Raw genomic sequence first — 15,684 nt, 5'->3', positions numbered from 1 at the left:
AGATAAACCGCGTGAATTCTGCCGTTCCCGGAAGAGACGAGAGCGGCGTTGATTCGACGTCGAAGTAACGCCGTACGTCCCTAGCGAGGGATGTACGGAGAACGCCATGAGGAAAGGACGAAGGCGGAAAGGCGGAGGAGAGACAGGAGGTGGACGATAGGCAGGAATCTCGTGTGCAATTACTTCAGGGTACACCTAACCAGGGCTATGCACTCCGCGGGCGAGGGCCTCCTGACAAACGGTGAAAAAGCCCGTAACCGTTGCTGTTGCTGCTGCATAGCACATTGACGTCGTTGCTAGTGTGGGTTACCTGGTTAGTGACCGGCCAACCGAGTTCACTGGCATCGGCCCTCTTCCAGGTTGGCTAATCTTGCGACGAACGGAGAACGCCTGCTCGCCTGCCTGCCTGACTCGCTCCTCCGTCTTTCCCTCTCCACGGCCCTCTCCACCTTCTCTTCTTCCTTCTCTTCTTCTTCTTCTTCTTCTTCCTCCTTGCTCCTTTTGATCTTCTTTGATGGGAAATTCCCTTGGCGATTTCTACCGCGGCTTTTATTATTTCCGACAGCCCGATGAAACAATTGACGATCAACGTATATGCTTCTTAATCGCATACATGAAGGAAGGGTCTAGATTTAATTGCATAATTAATTTAATTGAGAGAGAGAGATAATATGAACTCATGTAATGGAAAAAAAATCATTTTCATACTAGAGACTTACATAAAAAATTTGCCAAAGTCAATTATACTACAATATTATAAAGATGCACGGTTTTTTAAATTGTGTATCGTCCTTGAATCGAATCTTTAGATAGAGTTTTTGTACGATTATTTAGCAATGACAAAATTCGGAAACTCGGACAAATACTGAAGAGATAGACGTATCACGTACGAAATTTAGCAATGATTCACTGTACTTCAGTATGATTCGTATCCTAACTATCTATTCCGTCCGATCTCTGCGAGTGACGCACCGACTCATATGTTTTAGCGTTTATTACTAAGTCCGTACGCACGTGCGTGCAGCTCGTTACAAGCAGGTTACAGGTAAAGTAGGCCCGACGCGTCAACAAATTTATCGTACAGATAAAATCACAGGATCATGGTCTAGTATTTTTCCATAACTAAAAGCTTTCTGTTTATTTCGGGACACAAAGGAAGGCAGCGTTTAGATATAGCATTAAATAAGATGTATGGAATAAATTTTACAATTTTAAGGAGCGGCAAATTATTTTTTCGCCAAATCTTGATCGACAAACTATTGACATTACATATTACGTGCCCGATATTGCGTATAGAATAGTTAGACTTATAATCCGCGTTAATCACGCATGAAATAAGCAATTTACCGACTCGTTCGTCGATTCTTCATTCAATCGCGACGAGTATTAAATTAAACGGCGACCGTGAACTTTTTACGTAGCTTTTTGTCTATCAATCCTTGTACTCGCCTACCTTGAGATTTGACGATCGTCTCTGCGCAGGTTGACCTCGGTGCGAATGAAAAGGATGTCGTAAGGACATCGACTACTAGTCGTTTTTTTTTTTATTTTTCGAACGCTTTACGAGCGACTTGGAATCGCAGATTTTTATCAAATCAACATAAGTAGTATACGATCCTTGAAGTTAACCAAATAAGCTTTTCCCCACATTTTTGAAATGTTAATTTGTCGAAATTTTTTAATCTTCCCCGAAGATTCTCTTTAAAGATCTCGTTAAGCTGTTAATAGCGGCACTTGTTCTCGTTTCATCCTGAAGCGAATGCGACAAGTTCGACAAGTGCTGAGGACAATGCGCTCAAGTCGAGCTGAGTCGCTTCGGCGTCGGTCAGTGGCCGTGGACGGTTACGTATCAGGTATTCACGACGCGAACTCTTCTTTGATCGGTCATCGGCACGACCCTCGACCATCATGTGCACACGCGCGAAGCGCCGTCAGGGCGGTAGGCTTCATTAATCTGTACGCATGCACACGTTCGTCGATGCCGCGTGCATTCACCCTGGGGCACTAGACTACTAGGGGTAGTAGTCGTCATACTTACCGCATTAATATTCTCAAACGTTATCGCCGGATTATATCGTCACGAAATTGCAATTTTTTGTTTACGTCGTATAGTGCGTTTATTTGAAAATAATTTCTTTGATCAATAATGAGAAACGCGAACTAAAACCGGAATTCGGCGAATAAAAGTGAAGAAGCTTAAACGAATGGAATCTCGTAGCCTCTTCACGAGCCTCTTGCTTCTAGTACATCTCGGTGGCACGAGATGGAACGGAAACACTGAACGGTTCGTCCATTGACATTCTTCGGTGGGCATAATTGTTTGCCTCGTTATGCATCTACGTATCAAACGTAATCTAGGTTGCAATCATCATTTTAATAATCGAACGGGTATAATAGCAACGGAATTATTATTATTATTTCGCGAAATTGCTAAATCTTGATTAGAAAATGTTTAATTAAATATATTAAGTACGAGAGAAGATTCTCAGTAATGCAAAGATTAATTATTACGAAGATTGTTTATTGTCGAAAGTAATCATTACTTTGCGTATGTATTGATCTATTTTTCCAAATAGAGAGCGTTTGAATATATAACAAAATATATAATAAATTATTTTATTTCTGTTACAAATGAACATCACTGCAGTATATAATTATGTACTGAATCAATATATAATAAAATCATATGCTGAATTATGTATTGAATATTCACTTATAATATGCAGAAATATTTTGATCGATTTAACACATGCGAAAAACGAAACGAGAAGCTGAAATAAAAATGAAAATTTCACGCAAGGATAGAGAGCGAACAAAGACGGCGCGCATAGCTAAACCTGACTGTGCTCCAGATCTGCCGAGCGCTCTAAATTCATAAGTACTGACGGTGCGATCGAGTCCACTCGGGGCATCGAGTGCTCGCTCTTATTCGCGTGCTTGGAGTTCTGCGCGACGCGAGCGCGAACGCGAAAATGGGAGAAGACCATAGTGGTTCGCGGGTGGCGAGGAGTGGGAAGAGGGAGGTTAGTGAACGCAACTGGACGTCGGTCACTCACCTCCAACCATATTGCTCCACATCTGCGGAAGATAAAGCGAGGGTAGACGCGCGGTTGTGTGGCTGGACCACATGGCAGAAAACAAAGACAAAGTTATCCAGCGGACGAAAGGATACGCGAACCGGCTTGTGTGATTGTCGCGAGAGATTTCGTTTAAATTTCGTTCCTTGTCCTTCTACCTTCCAAGATCAATTGTCGTCTTATCGCAATCCCTTTGACAATCAGGGAAGAAAATTGTTGCTTCATGCGACGTATCTTTATACTTATTTGCATCTCGAAGATAGAGCATTTGTATAATTACGCGCCACTCATAAGGCGAATGAATGTTCGCTGCCACGGCGAGAGTGTCATGAAACAATGCACGATAGCGTGCCGGAGAAAGTCTCGTGAGAGAGTATATCTGGGAAAGCCAATCGCCGTCGCATGACGAGTACGACTTACAACGCGATACGTATTTTTCCTATTTTAACGAGCGACGAGAATAGTAGATAGATACTCTCTCGTGAAATAGAAATGAAAAGATCTTATCACTTCCTTGTTTTCCTGAATCGCCGAATGTAAAACGGCTTTGAAATTAATTCAGTCGGTTACTCCGCTTTACTTGTAAGAAATGTACATTAGGGATCCAATAAGATAATGAGGTTCTATTTTTTTTTTTTTTTTTTTTTTAGAGAATGTACTGTACGCGATGCAGTAATTTCAGCTATGAATTTCGTACTTCGAATTTATATAGGCGGTCTAATTCCCATTCCAACGAGAGGATGACCGCGTTCGCGACATTCTGCTCGCGAATGCGTCCCTTCCGGGCTGTTAGGAGGACCGCTTGCGGTAACGAGCAACCGATGGAACGGGCTATTGGTCGATCCCCATGGTGCTGCGTTGGCGTGGTCCCGCATTAGCATCGATATAGCGAGGGTCAGGTCGGGTTCGCTGAACTCGATGCACCGTGTCGGTGCTCGGTGCATCGTGCGAAACACGGCGCGGCGTCCGCGCGAGGAATGAAGAGTACTGGGCGGAATGTTAGAAAAGGCCGGTGTCAATGTACTCGAGGAACCGCGACCATGATCTAAAGAACGATAGCGAGACATCGATGCGACAATGTATTTTGTGAGACAAGCGAGCTAAAGAGGCCTTTCATCGTATTGACAATACATAACGAGAATTTAAAAAATTAGCTCTATAAATAAATCGTTATAACTTTATAACGATCGTTTAACGAAGCGCAAGCCATTTTTATTAATTTAATTAATAGAACTATTAAAAGTTTTGATGGGATCGAATACTTTATGTAATCTTTACACAAACTTTTACGCGAAAAGTAAAAAAAAAAAAAAACTACAGCATCTTCCGTTCACTTTTCTCTTCAAATGTCGAGTTGACATCATTATTAATATGAGCATTACGGTATAATGTTATTTTCTTATGACAATATGTATGGTGACATAATAGATTACATCTAATTGCAGTACAGTTTAAAAATACATTTTCGAAACTGCAATGAAGTGTTACTCATGTCGATACGAGAGCACGTGGCGCCTTGCAAAACTGGTCCCCTCTGTGCGCTCATTGGCCCGCGACGCGCGCCGCTGACCGAATAACCAAATTTGCGCTTGCCTACTTTGGTTGTTACGTAACCGCGTTGTTTCCACCGATTTCGCGCCAACCAGGCCCCGAGGGACCCACTTTAAACTAGTGCCTTTATTTAAACTAGTTTCTTTTCTATCTGCGCATATCGCGGTTAATTTTATCGCGCAAAGCTTGATTTTATTTAATTTGACAGTATACGAATCTTCCTTCTTTTGTTATTGTTCTAATAATTATATGATAAAATATCGAAATTCAAAGAAGTACATTTTCTTGAAAAATTCAAATGAGTATTCCTTCAACACATATTTAAAATAATATTTTAATTATGGAGTTGTACTCTTAATTAAAGATTGAAACATTTTCTGAAAATAAACTTTATGTCCGAAAATTTTTTATTTAATTACCGTTCTATTAAACAACTTTAATTATATTTAAATTTAATTATAGTTGCTCTATTTTTTTATTCATGGAAGAGTTTAGAAACTGAAAAAGTTAAAGAAATAGCAAGAGCGCTGGATACAGCAAGTCAGCCCGCTCACGCGTGTACATAGCGTCGTTGCGGTTGCTCCTAACGATGCATCGACCTCTCTCTACGCGGTCGTGGCATGTGCACGGCTAGTGCATCGGCGGATCTACAGTTAGGCGAACCGAATTCGCGACAATGAACGAGGAAGTTAGCCGCAGCTTACCGACCTATTTTTAGATCACTAACGGATGACTGCGCGCGCAAAATATAAACGCCCTATTTTCTAATTTCTATCGCGATCGTTACATTTATTTTTACTTGAATGCAGAAGCTTTTTTTAAGTAAAGTTCTTCAGGATCTCTTCCAGTTGAAATAGATCTCCATTAAAATACGTATAATTGCGAATAAATAAATTTATTAATAGATGTCCAGCTAATTTTTCTTATAAAAAATCTCAACATTTTATTATACTAGAATAACACAAGCGCGCGCTACGCGCGTGCCATTCTTCGATTTTATATTTAAAAATTGATATTTAAAAAAAAATAATATAGTTTATTTAAACTCGATTAATATTTTTTGACAGAATCAGCTGATTAAAGCGTTAATTTGCTAATTAAATTTTAAAATAAAAATATGTTATAGAAATTAAAATAATATTTTTAAACATATTATTTTAATTTTTAAAACATATTTTACAATTGAATTAACAAATTAACGCTTCAATTAGCTGATTTCTGACAAAAATTATTAATCCAGTTTAAAGAATGGTAACATATTTAAAACATTATTACCTTAATTTTTATATCAAATTATTTTAAATATTAATTAGCAAATTAACGCTTTAATCAGTTGGTATCTGTCAAAAATATTAATAAAGTAAAAATTTGCTAACTAAATTTTAAAACAATATTTTATAAAATTAAAATAGAAATATGTTACAAATAAATTACGTAAATTCGCGCGATAGAAATGTAAGGAAAAGCATTTTAATATATAATATTTTTATATGACATTTGCAGAATTATATGAAGTAATGAATTATTTATTTAATATTTGCATTTGTACTTTGTTTCAGAAAATCCTAGGAGGAGAAACATTCCGCCCTGCCGATTTCGCCGATTATGGACGCACAATCTCTTGTAAGTGTCACAGGTACCTTCGAACGTCGCGTGTGATGAGTCGGGCGTATCGAATCTAGCGACGAACGAACGTCTCGATCTACCCATTGGATTACGCGGTCGGGCATCCGCGATTATTTATAATCGACGTTCGTCGCTTCGCGAGTTCGAGTGTTTGTCGTGAGACGTTTCTCCAAACACGTATTTCGCGCAATTTATAATAAATGTCGCGGGTACTTGCCGCGTATGACGAGTCGCGAGTGTCGAATCTATATAGCGACGAACGAACATCTCGATCTATCCATTGGATTACGCGGTCGGGCATCCGCGATTATTTATAATCGACGTTCGTCGCTTCGCGAGTTCGAGTGTTTGTCGTGAGACGTTTCTCCAAACACGTATTTCGCGCAATTTATAATAAATGTCGCGGGTACTTGCCGCGTATGACGAGTCGCGAGTGTCGAATCTATATAGCGACGAACGAACGTCTCGATCTATCCATTGGATTACGCGGTCGGGCATCCGCGATCATTTAAAATCGGCGTTCGTCGCTTCGCGAGTTCGAGTGTTTGTCGTGAGACGTTTCTCCAAACACATGATAAATGTCGCGGGTATCTTCCAACATCGCGGGATGGATGGCGAGATGGCGATGCATCGACCGGTGAGTCTATTATTTATTTTATTCATTTAATATTTATATATATATAATATTGCGAAAAATTAAATAGGCATATAGGCATAAACCTCTTGAAGATAAAGCCAGAACTCCTAATTATTTACGAGTTTCCACGAAATTATACGCCAGCAAAACTCTTTCAAAAAATAATCAGGAACTATAAAACTATTAAACTATTAAACAATTTAAATTTACTCACCTCACGGTTGCTCCTTTGTTGCCCGATGCCTCCCCGGCCCTCCTCGTAGAAGTTTCGAAACACTTGCATTCGCGTTATTTTTTTTCGTTCGCGACCCGCGGGTGTTCTTCTTCGGTTGTTTATGATCAACGGTCGCACGCTTCTTGCCGGTTCGCGAAAGGACGAGTGTATTAATTAGCGTCTTTAGCGGTTAATTGTCGTATAAATCCGATCGCGTCGCACGTACCAATATCGTAATCGCGATCGCACGCGCGAGATTGATCTCGTCGGCCGTGAATCTCGCTCAACATTCGTCTCGCTTGCGTCCTTCGGCGACTTCAGTGCGTCGCGGCGAAGTCGCTCTTTTGATCATCTTCGTTCGATAAGCTCCTGCGAAAAGTGGGTCTTGGAAAAAGCGGCGACGCGAAAATGGAGCTTCGGTTTTATTCGCGCGCGAATAAGCTCTCGCGAGTCTCGCGTTTTACCGAAACGCGTCGAAGATTGTGATAGCTAAAACCCGGGCGTCGCCGCGCGTCGCGAACGAAAAAAAATAACGCGAGTGCAAGTGTTTCGAAACTTCTACGAGAAGGAGGCCCGGGGAGGCATCGGGCAACAAAGGAGCAACCGTGATGTGAGTAAATTTAAATTGTTTAATAGTTACATAGTTCCTGATTAGTTTTTGAAAGAGTTTTGCAATTTTTATAGAGATAAAAAAACATACTTTCAATATCGAAGATATTTTTAAAATATCAAGTTCTGGGGAAAGACATTAGAGTTCTGAATCTGGCTCTATCTATTATAGTTTCGAAGAGATTGATTTTTTAAAATTAATACACTTTTAAGAAACATTTAGAAAATCACGAACTCTAACGTTTTTCACGAGAACTTGATATTTTAGAAATATCTTCGATATTGAAGGTACGTTTTTTTATCTAAAAATTGCAGAACTCTTTCAAAAAATAATCAGGAACTATATAACTATTTAAAAGAACCTTAAAAATCTGCTCAAAACTATTAGAACTCGATGTGTAAAAAAATGTGAAGTTGGCACCCCTATTTTTTGAAACTGATTTTCGTTATCGTAATGACCGGAACTATTTCTAAAAATTATCAAAAACTCTTCCTATGGTTCTAAATAACTCAGAACTCTTAACAGAACTATGATAGCATAACATAGGGGTGCCAACTTTACACACCCTTTTATTCGTAGCATCGAGAGGCTGTCATTGCGAGGGTTAATAGTTTCACAGTTTATTCAAAATGAAATTAAATAAAAATAATATGTTTTAAATAATATATTACAATACTTTAAAATTCGATTAATATTTTTTGACAAATCAGCTGATAACTACCATTAAGAATTAATGATTCTAGAACGTGATACTAAGCTTCGTTAACATTTCATCACGATTTAAAGGCATTCGCGTTCACTAACAATTAACTCGATGTTGGATCTCGCCCATAAGTTGCCTCTTTTGTTCACGTTTACTCGTGATCTAGATTCGGAGTGACCCGCTTCCTTCGATCCAGCTGCAGAGCGATTAACATTCGATCTCACTAACATACCGCCCGTGATTCGACCGACAAAAGCGGCAAAAGGCCACATGCTAACGAGTTCTTCGATTCGTAGAAAAGCGAATCTGCTTAGAATCAATCGCGAGATAATAGAACCTCTACGGATCAAGCGCTGTTTGTGCAAGGGGGAATCAAAATGTCACACATTTTCGATTGTAATCGTTTCAAGCAAACCGTATAAAAGGTAAGAACTGCGCGTCCAATTAGACGAATGAAATGTTATCGGCTATGGAGACTTGCTTATTAAGCATAGTTGCCTCAGCATTTCGACATCGTAATTCAGTACGATTCAAACGAGAACAACAACAACCGTCAAGGCCCTTGACCCCTTGCTTGATACACTACACCGAAAGGTAGATTCTGCTTGGTGGCGTAATATGTCTCGAAAGAGTCAGTAGCCCGGTGTCGAGCCATTGACCTAACAAGGCCGAACGGCCGAATATGATGGAAATTCGTAGTCAATCCCAGAACTATTACAGTTGTATCGATTAGCATATTTCTCTACTAATAGATGTCAACAATTTTATCGGTTAGGTATGATATAATTTTGAAAGATCTGTTCAGGCAAAATTTTGATCGGTTATCTTTCCGAGTTCTCACTCATATTTACACTGCGGAAATATCAAAATTCCAAATCTTTCTTGAGCCTGATGTCTGAGATGTCTGGGATATTCACACGTCAAATTCAGCCACGTGACTCGGCGGAATCGTCTCCCCGATCGTTTGCGCGCGCGCACGCGCTGCCTCCACGTGGAGGACATTGTCGAGAATTTGGCGAGCTGCTCGAAGCTTGGCGCAAGGAAGCGAGAGGCGGAAAGAGAGAGAGAGAGAGAGAGAGGGGGGGAGAAAGAGAGAGAGATAAGAGCGTCCTCTCATCATGAGGTGTCACTGACTCCCGTACGTAGGTGATCGACCTCCATAGTCCCCACCAGCCTCTCTACATTCGTCCCTTGCCACCTTCTTACTCCGTCGTTGCTTCTCGTTGGCACTCTTGCCCCCCTTTCCTCCTGGTCGTCTGCAAACGCGTACCGCGATGACGTAATACCGGTTATTCAACCTGGTTGGCCAGTGACGAAATGCCAATGGCCACGATCCGGTTCTGCGAAAATGCCCTCCACCTCGCGTACCCGCTATTGTCGAAATGAGATGCGCTCCCGTTTTTTTTTTTCTTTCTCTCGCAGAAAGCGTTGTGTATGACATCCTGACGTTAAATATCGATAATTAATCGTGAGTCTGCGTTTTTTAAGATCCGTCGACGATAAAACGTACCGCGATCTATTATCGACGAACGAAATCTCGAGGATATATTTTGATATAAAAAATGAAAGAAAAACTGCTTGATATTATATACAAAATAGTACAACTAGAAATAAATTATTCAATCAATATTTAGTATCGATCAAATTGAATCATATTCGTGTCACGTGGTCTAATGTAAATCTAATGTCACGAATTTAAAAGGCGAGTCGCTGGGATATGAATCATGCCGCGGGCCTGAAAGTGTTGGTTGTTGTTTACGAACGTTGCTTTCGGGCGTTTTCAACCGCGTCATCGTGCTCTGATTAAAAGGCGGCGCTAAAACGTTCGACTTCGATCCTAGTATACATCCAGCTGGTGGTGGAAGCGTGTCTTTGATTGGATTAGAATTATTCATCGTCTTCGGAGTACGAAAACATTTCCGCTTATACGGCAATCGATCGATCTAATAGAGTAATGCAATTACGAAGATGAGAACGCGATGGTACAGCGAAAGCTAATCGATCAGAATCCTCACAGAATTTGATTTACAAATTTTGGTCCCCGATTCGGTATAAATCGTACGAAATAAAATCGTTTACTAAATGTATCGCGAATAACAATGCAAACAGCGAGATACATATACTCGTCGTATATAAGTGTGTAAATTAATTTCTCAATTGATATGTTATATACTCGACACGTGGTCGAAATAAATTGGAAGGCATCTGCTACCAACAATCGATATGCGCTATCGAGGGTTATAAGTAGATTCTGGCACGTGTACCTCTACTAAACGAATCCATGATTCCGTTATACGCGGAATCCTGGACGAGAAGGTAGGTGCACGCGTCAAGGATACGCGTGGTGGCGGCGGCGGCGGGTGTTCACGTGTCGGCTATGTGAGTTTAACGCGCATGAAGAAGAAAAGGACGAGGCGCGCGCGCGATGTACGCGCCGGTGAGTGACCTATGGCTCCTCTCGTCCCTCCCCTCCGCGAATATTGCGTGTCAATGTACTTGGTACTCAGAATTGTCGCGCAATGCGTGATCGTTCAATAGACATCCTTTATCGATATATAAACGTGTTCTGTAAGGTTTATTTTATTCTCTTTTTTTATTTATCTATGCGACGATTTCATACATATAATCGATTGATCCGCGTTCACCAAAAATCACTCCAAGTCATTCGAGTAAACTCTTTCGAATTTGATCGCGAAAAAATAAAATCAAAATCATCACACAATCAAATAAGAAATTAAGTTATTGTTATAAACTCTTGACATGAGTAAAGATTAATTATCATCATGTATAAAGAAAATTTCGTATACTAATAATTTTCTCATACGATATGCGAGCAGGCGAATCTAGATCGAAAACGACAGTGTGTGAACTTTATTTTCTGTGCTGGCTTTATTTTCAATAATTCTAGAGTGCTTGATAATTTAAACAAATAGTTCTGGCGATTAAACCAAAGAAAATGCCTAAAAACAAAGTGATATGCTACGTGAAGTTGGCATATCAATTTGGCATTTTCCTTATCAGTAATTATCAGGATTAAAAAAATAGTTCTACACGAGTTCTAAAAAGACACCTGTCTTCTAAAAGCAAAAAAAAATTAATAAGATTATTCTAATATATGTATGTATTTTATTTGTTACAGGTAGCATTTTCGCAAGTATCGTGAGTACCACGAAGGACCAAGAGAGGAGGAGGAGCCCCGGGGAGGCATCGGGCGACAGCGGGGCATCTGTGAGGTATGCAAAATTAAAACATTATTTTCTAAACTGCTTGTTTATGAAATACTGAATTGCTTCCAGACTTTCAAAACACTCTGTGTGTATATATTATATATATGTATAATTTGAATATTTTGTTTTCAGGATCAACGTGCTGCGTACAACTCCGCTTTGCACATATCGGTGAGTGAGAAATTTGTTTATTTTATAATATTTGTATAGTAGTAATAGGGGTGAATGATGCAAATTTTTGCAACGTATCGAGATATTACAATTATAAAATATCGACAAGAGAATTCAAAGATATATTCCCGCAAAGCATAGCGTGCAGAACCAGCGCAAATCTATAGTTATATTCGATATTTCTCGCAATATTACACTTTTTGTCGCGCATATCGATTTAACGGTGAATCCTTAGGCTAGATTATATACGGAAGCAGAATTGCAATTCATAATGTCATTAGCACGAAATAATAATGGATTTTCTTCACGGGGAGAAATCAGCCGTTCTAGTACAGCGTGCGTTTATTTCGCCTTGTGCGCTTAACGTACGAACGAAGAGGCGAACGAACCCGAGTAGAAAGAAGGAAGAACGAGCGAAGCGAGCATCGCGTTAATGACTTCTGTCGTCATTAGGTGTAATCGATATAATCTCGCACGTCGGGCAAACGCGCGTTGAAAGAGTCTGCGTGATGTCTGAGAAGTCCGACGATATATTTTACTGCTCCGCGCTGTATAATGTGGAAGTTATTATTCTTATCGCGTATACATAATCGCATACACACGATCGTAAAATCATCAACTTACTTATCTCACTTATAAATGGCTTAATTAATTTAAGGTCGACTTTTTTCGCGATGCAGAATTCGCACAAGAACGCGATTAAAGCATCTACCCTTTCCATTTTCAAAACGTTGACGCAGAAAAAATTCGCCTCTATACAAAGATTATTCGCACGGAATATAAATCCCTCTCTTCTATTCAATTTCTCTTCGATTCACCTATTTTCCAAAGTAGGTACACAATGTGTCGCCACCGTCCGGGGAAGGGGGGCTGACGATCAGGAAAGAAAGGAGAACGCGAAATAGGGGGAGAGCCGGTCGCCGAGTTGGCGCGCAAATGGGTCGGGGGCAACGACCAGCTCGGCATTGCTGAACTGAAAATTTATTGGGAACGCTGTCGTCGCACTCTTGCGCAAGTCCCCGTCCATCGGACACGTAGCTTGCGCGCATTAATCGTAATCGAATCCCGGGGAAGAGCAAGCGGGCACGTCTTTGGCGCGAGCCTCTCTGTATGACGGGTCACCGGCGCACGTAAACTACTTTCGATTTTCGCTATCTCCGAAAACTTTCTAACTCGATGGCAGAAGTATCGCGGATACCGACCTCAAGTATTACCACACTCGATGCGAGCGCTAAAAACTTTCCTCTACGGAAAAAATAGAATTGAATTAGGATAATAATAAGGATAATTATACGGCGTTCTCATTTATTTTACACTGAATGTAACTCGCGAATCGACCGCGAATGTAAACAATTCGAAGGATATATGACAAACATCTCGATGGATGTCTTTTTGTTTGTCCTCGAATCGTCGGTTGACCATTTTTTTAATGATAGATTTTCGCGCGCGTTATCTTCCGTTCGTCCTTTTATAAAAGATGTCGAGCAATAGGCGAGATGGAAAATAATCGAGCAGGCCGGTTTCGCAAGATGACGTGGTCCAGCGCGTAAAGCAAGGCCATCGGGTCGTAGGCATGGCCTGGTTGCGCCTGTTGCTGACACGAGGTGTACACATTACTGTTTGCCGCGGAGTTAACAGAATGCCAGAGAAGACGAGCTCTCCGGAGCTACGTCCGCAGTCTACACTGACGTAAGTGTGGTGCTAAGTTATTTGTGTTAGATGCGTAATAGCCGACAGACTGATATAGACAAAGAGAGATCTGATGTAAGAGGTGGTTTTTAATATATCAAGAGAGATAATTTAATGACCTCTTTCATTTCTTCAGCAGTTTGTTCTAATTATAAATTCTACTTTTCTTTCTTTTATATAAATAACGAGATGTATAATCAAAGATAATCCTCTCATTATTCTTTCATAATTTGATCAAATAAATCGAATCCTTTAGAATTTAGTACACTCTAAATAATATTACACCATATTTTTGCGATATGTATTATATGAAATAAATATGTATGCAAAATCTGGGGAAAATGAAGCCATAAAAACATAGTTAACAGTTAGAGCTATTGTATTGATTCAAGTTAACGATCGAATATTTGGATTGATCTGCGTGACGTTACGTTGTCATCGACACGCGAATAGAACAAGCGTCGCGTCTAACGCGTGAAAGTAAGAGCCGACACGGTGTATCGCGGCCTTGATTCGGCTGGGGTTACCGGCCGACATCCAGGACGGCCGAGGCCCGTTTGCTATTGCTCAATACCGCATTGGACATGCCTGACTGTAAAAACGGTCGCTTCATTTACGGGACGTCGTGATAAAATTTCGCTCGTTTCTAGAGATGTTCATAATTGGTGTATCTTGAATCTGATTTGTTCAACCGCTACTTAAATGTTAAATTAATTTTAAAGGTAATCGTGTAAAGATATCGTTTTTTTTCTATTATACTTTCATTACAAAAGAGTCACAAGTCTAAGGAATAATACGAGAATCTAATCTTGTTCATGATCTCAGCCGTTACACGTCAGTATTTGCCATACGCGATTGTTTTGTTCTGTCAATTGTTACATGGTCGAGAGTAAAGATTTGCTAGATTTAATAGCTCACTGTTGATTTCTTAGAAGAAGGACGATCTTGCAATGACGAAATTCGTTTAAATAGCGCGCACATTCGATGGTCGACTAAATGTTTTTATTAAATTGCGAACGCCAAGTCCATTCGAGTTTTACGAGAAACGTGTTTAGGTAAGACTCGGTCGATGATTCGGCGATACGTTTATGTAAGCCGACAAAAAAGGTGTCACACACGCGGATAAAGCCCAGTCAAGGTACGCGAGACGACGAGACGTGACGCAACTTAAAAGATGGGTCGATGTGATGAGAGCAAGTGCGAGAGGGTCTTTAGAGAGAACGAGGAGGGGAGAGATCGACGAGAAAGAAATGTCGCCGCGAGCGCGAGGTCAGAGCTGCAGCTTTCTCCGAGTGGCAGAGGCTAGTAGCGAGCGATCGAGAGTAAAAGCTGTCAAGGGGAGAGAGAAAGAGGAGCGAGCGGGCAAGTCGCGCGGTTGAGAAGAGAGACAACGTCAGAGAGAAAGGTGAAAGCACTCTCACCTCGCGACTCCCGTCGTCCCTAGAGGATTTTCAGGTTTTTATATCTGGGGCGTTCGATGAAAAAAAAAAAAAAGGAGTAACAGTCGTAGCGGGGACTTGACTGACACTAGGGAAATTATTTAAACGGTCTCTGCGCGATATATCTCTCTCAACAATGTTTTCGAGCCACTAAGTAAATTGTCGCGAATAAATGTAGAACGAAAGAGAACATTATTCTTCGAAGAAGGACATAGACACATTCTCAGTCAACATACAATTGTAGAATAACGGCCGTGAGTCGTTTTGCAAGCAATTGCGAAATTCGAAAACGACTGTGACGCTAGTACATTCTCGTATCTATTATTATTCAACGTTTTTTTTTTTTTTCTCGACGCGTGCTCAAGGACGTGGTGAGCGTAGTTTATCCTCGGCATTAGATCTCGCTATGCAGGAGGACATGTCACTATAGAATGGAACTTAATTTTTTAATAATATGTTTATTGGAGCAAGACCATCGTAAAAGAGATTGTTGACTTTGCGATAAAAGAAATCAGAAAAATTTAGTCGACATTCTCCGTTATTGATCTTCTAAACTGATAAACATGCGAAATAGAGCTTTGGAAACTATAAGTAGATTTTTACATTCTCTAATTCTAAGATCACCTATATGTATCACTAGTTTCTCTAGGATCATTGAGTAAATTTAGCAGAAGCAAATTGTATGTGTGTGTTGAATTAGAACATCAATTGTTAGAATGTGTTAGAATATCGTTTTTTAT

At 40.3% G+C, this 15,684-nt stretch overlaps 2 protein-coding genes across 4 annotated transcripts in view; one reads left to right on the top strand and one right to left on the bottom strand.

The window, feature by feature from the left end:
* Window positions 1–15,684, top strand: part of LOC145943035 (uncharacterized) — a 176,885-nt gene that overhangs the window by 94,377 nt on the left and 66,824 nt on the right. The window contains exons 1-3 of the transcript XR_014426458.1: window positions 7,343–7,715; window positions 11,558–11,651; window positions 11,778–11,816. The gene's annotated coding sequence lies outside the window, so the exon portion shown is untranslated. Of the gene's footprint in view, window positions 7,716–11,557; window positions 11,652–11,777; window positions 11,817–15,684 lie in introns of the transcript that reaches the window.
* The window catches only part of E75 (ecdysone-induced protein 75), a 92,998-nt gene that overhangs the window by 28,442 nt on the left and 48,872 nt on the right, over window positions 1–15,684 (bottom strand). The window lies entirely within an intron of this gene.

Source organism: Prenolepis imparis, unplaced genomic scaffold (assembly GCF_030444845.1).
Source record: "Prenolepis imparis isolate NDT839.2.m4 unplaced genomic scaffold, iyPreImpa1.0 SCAF_11, whole genome shotgun sequence".
Lineage (NCBI taxonomy): Eukaryota > Metazoa > Arthropoda > Insecta > Hymenoptera > Formicidae > Prenolepis > Prenolepis imparis.
Note: the sequence above shows the minus strand (reverse complement) of the source record. Positions and strands in the feature narration are given on the sequence as shown.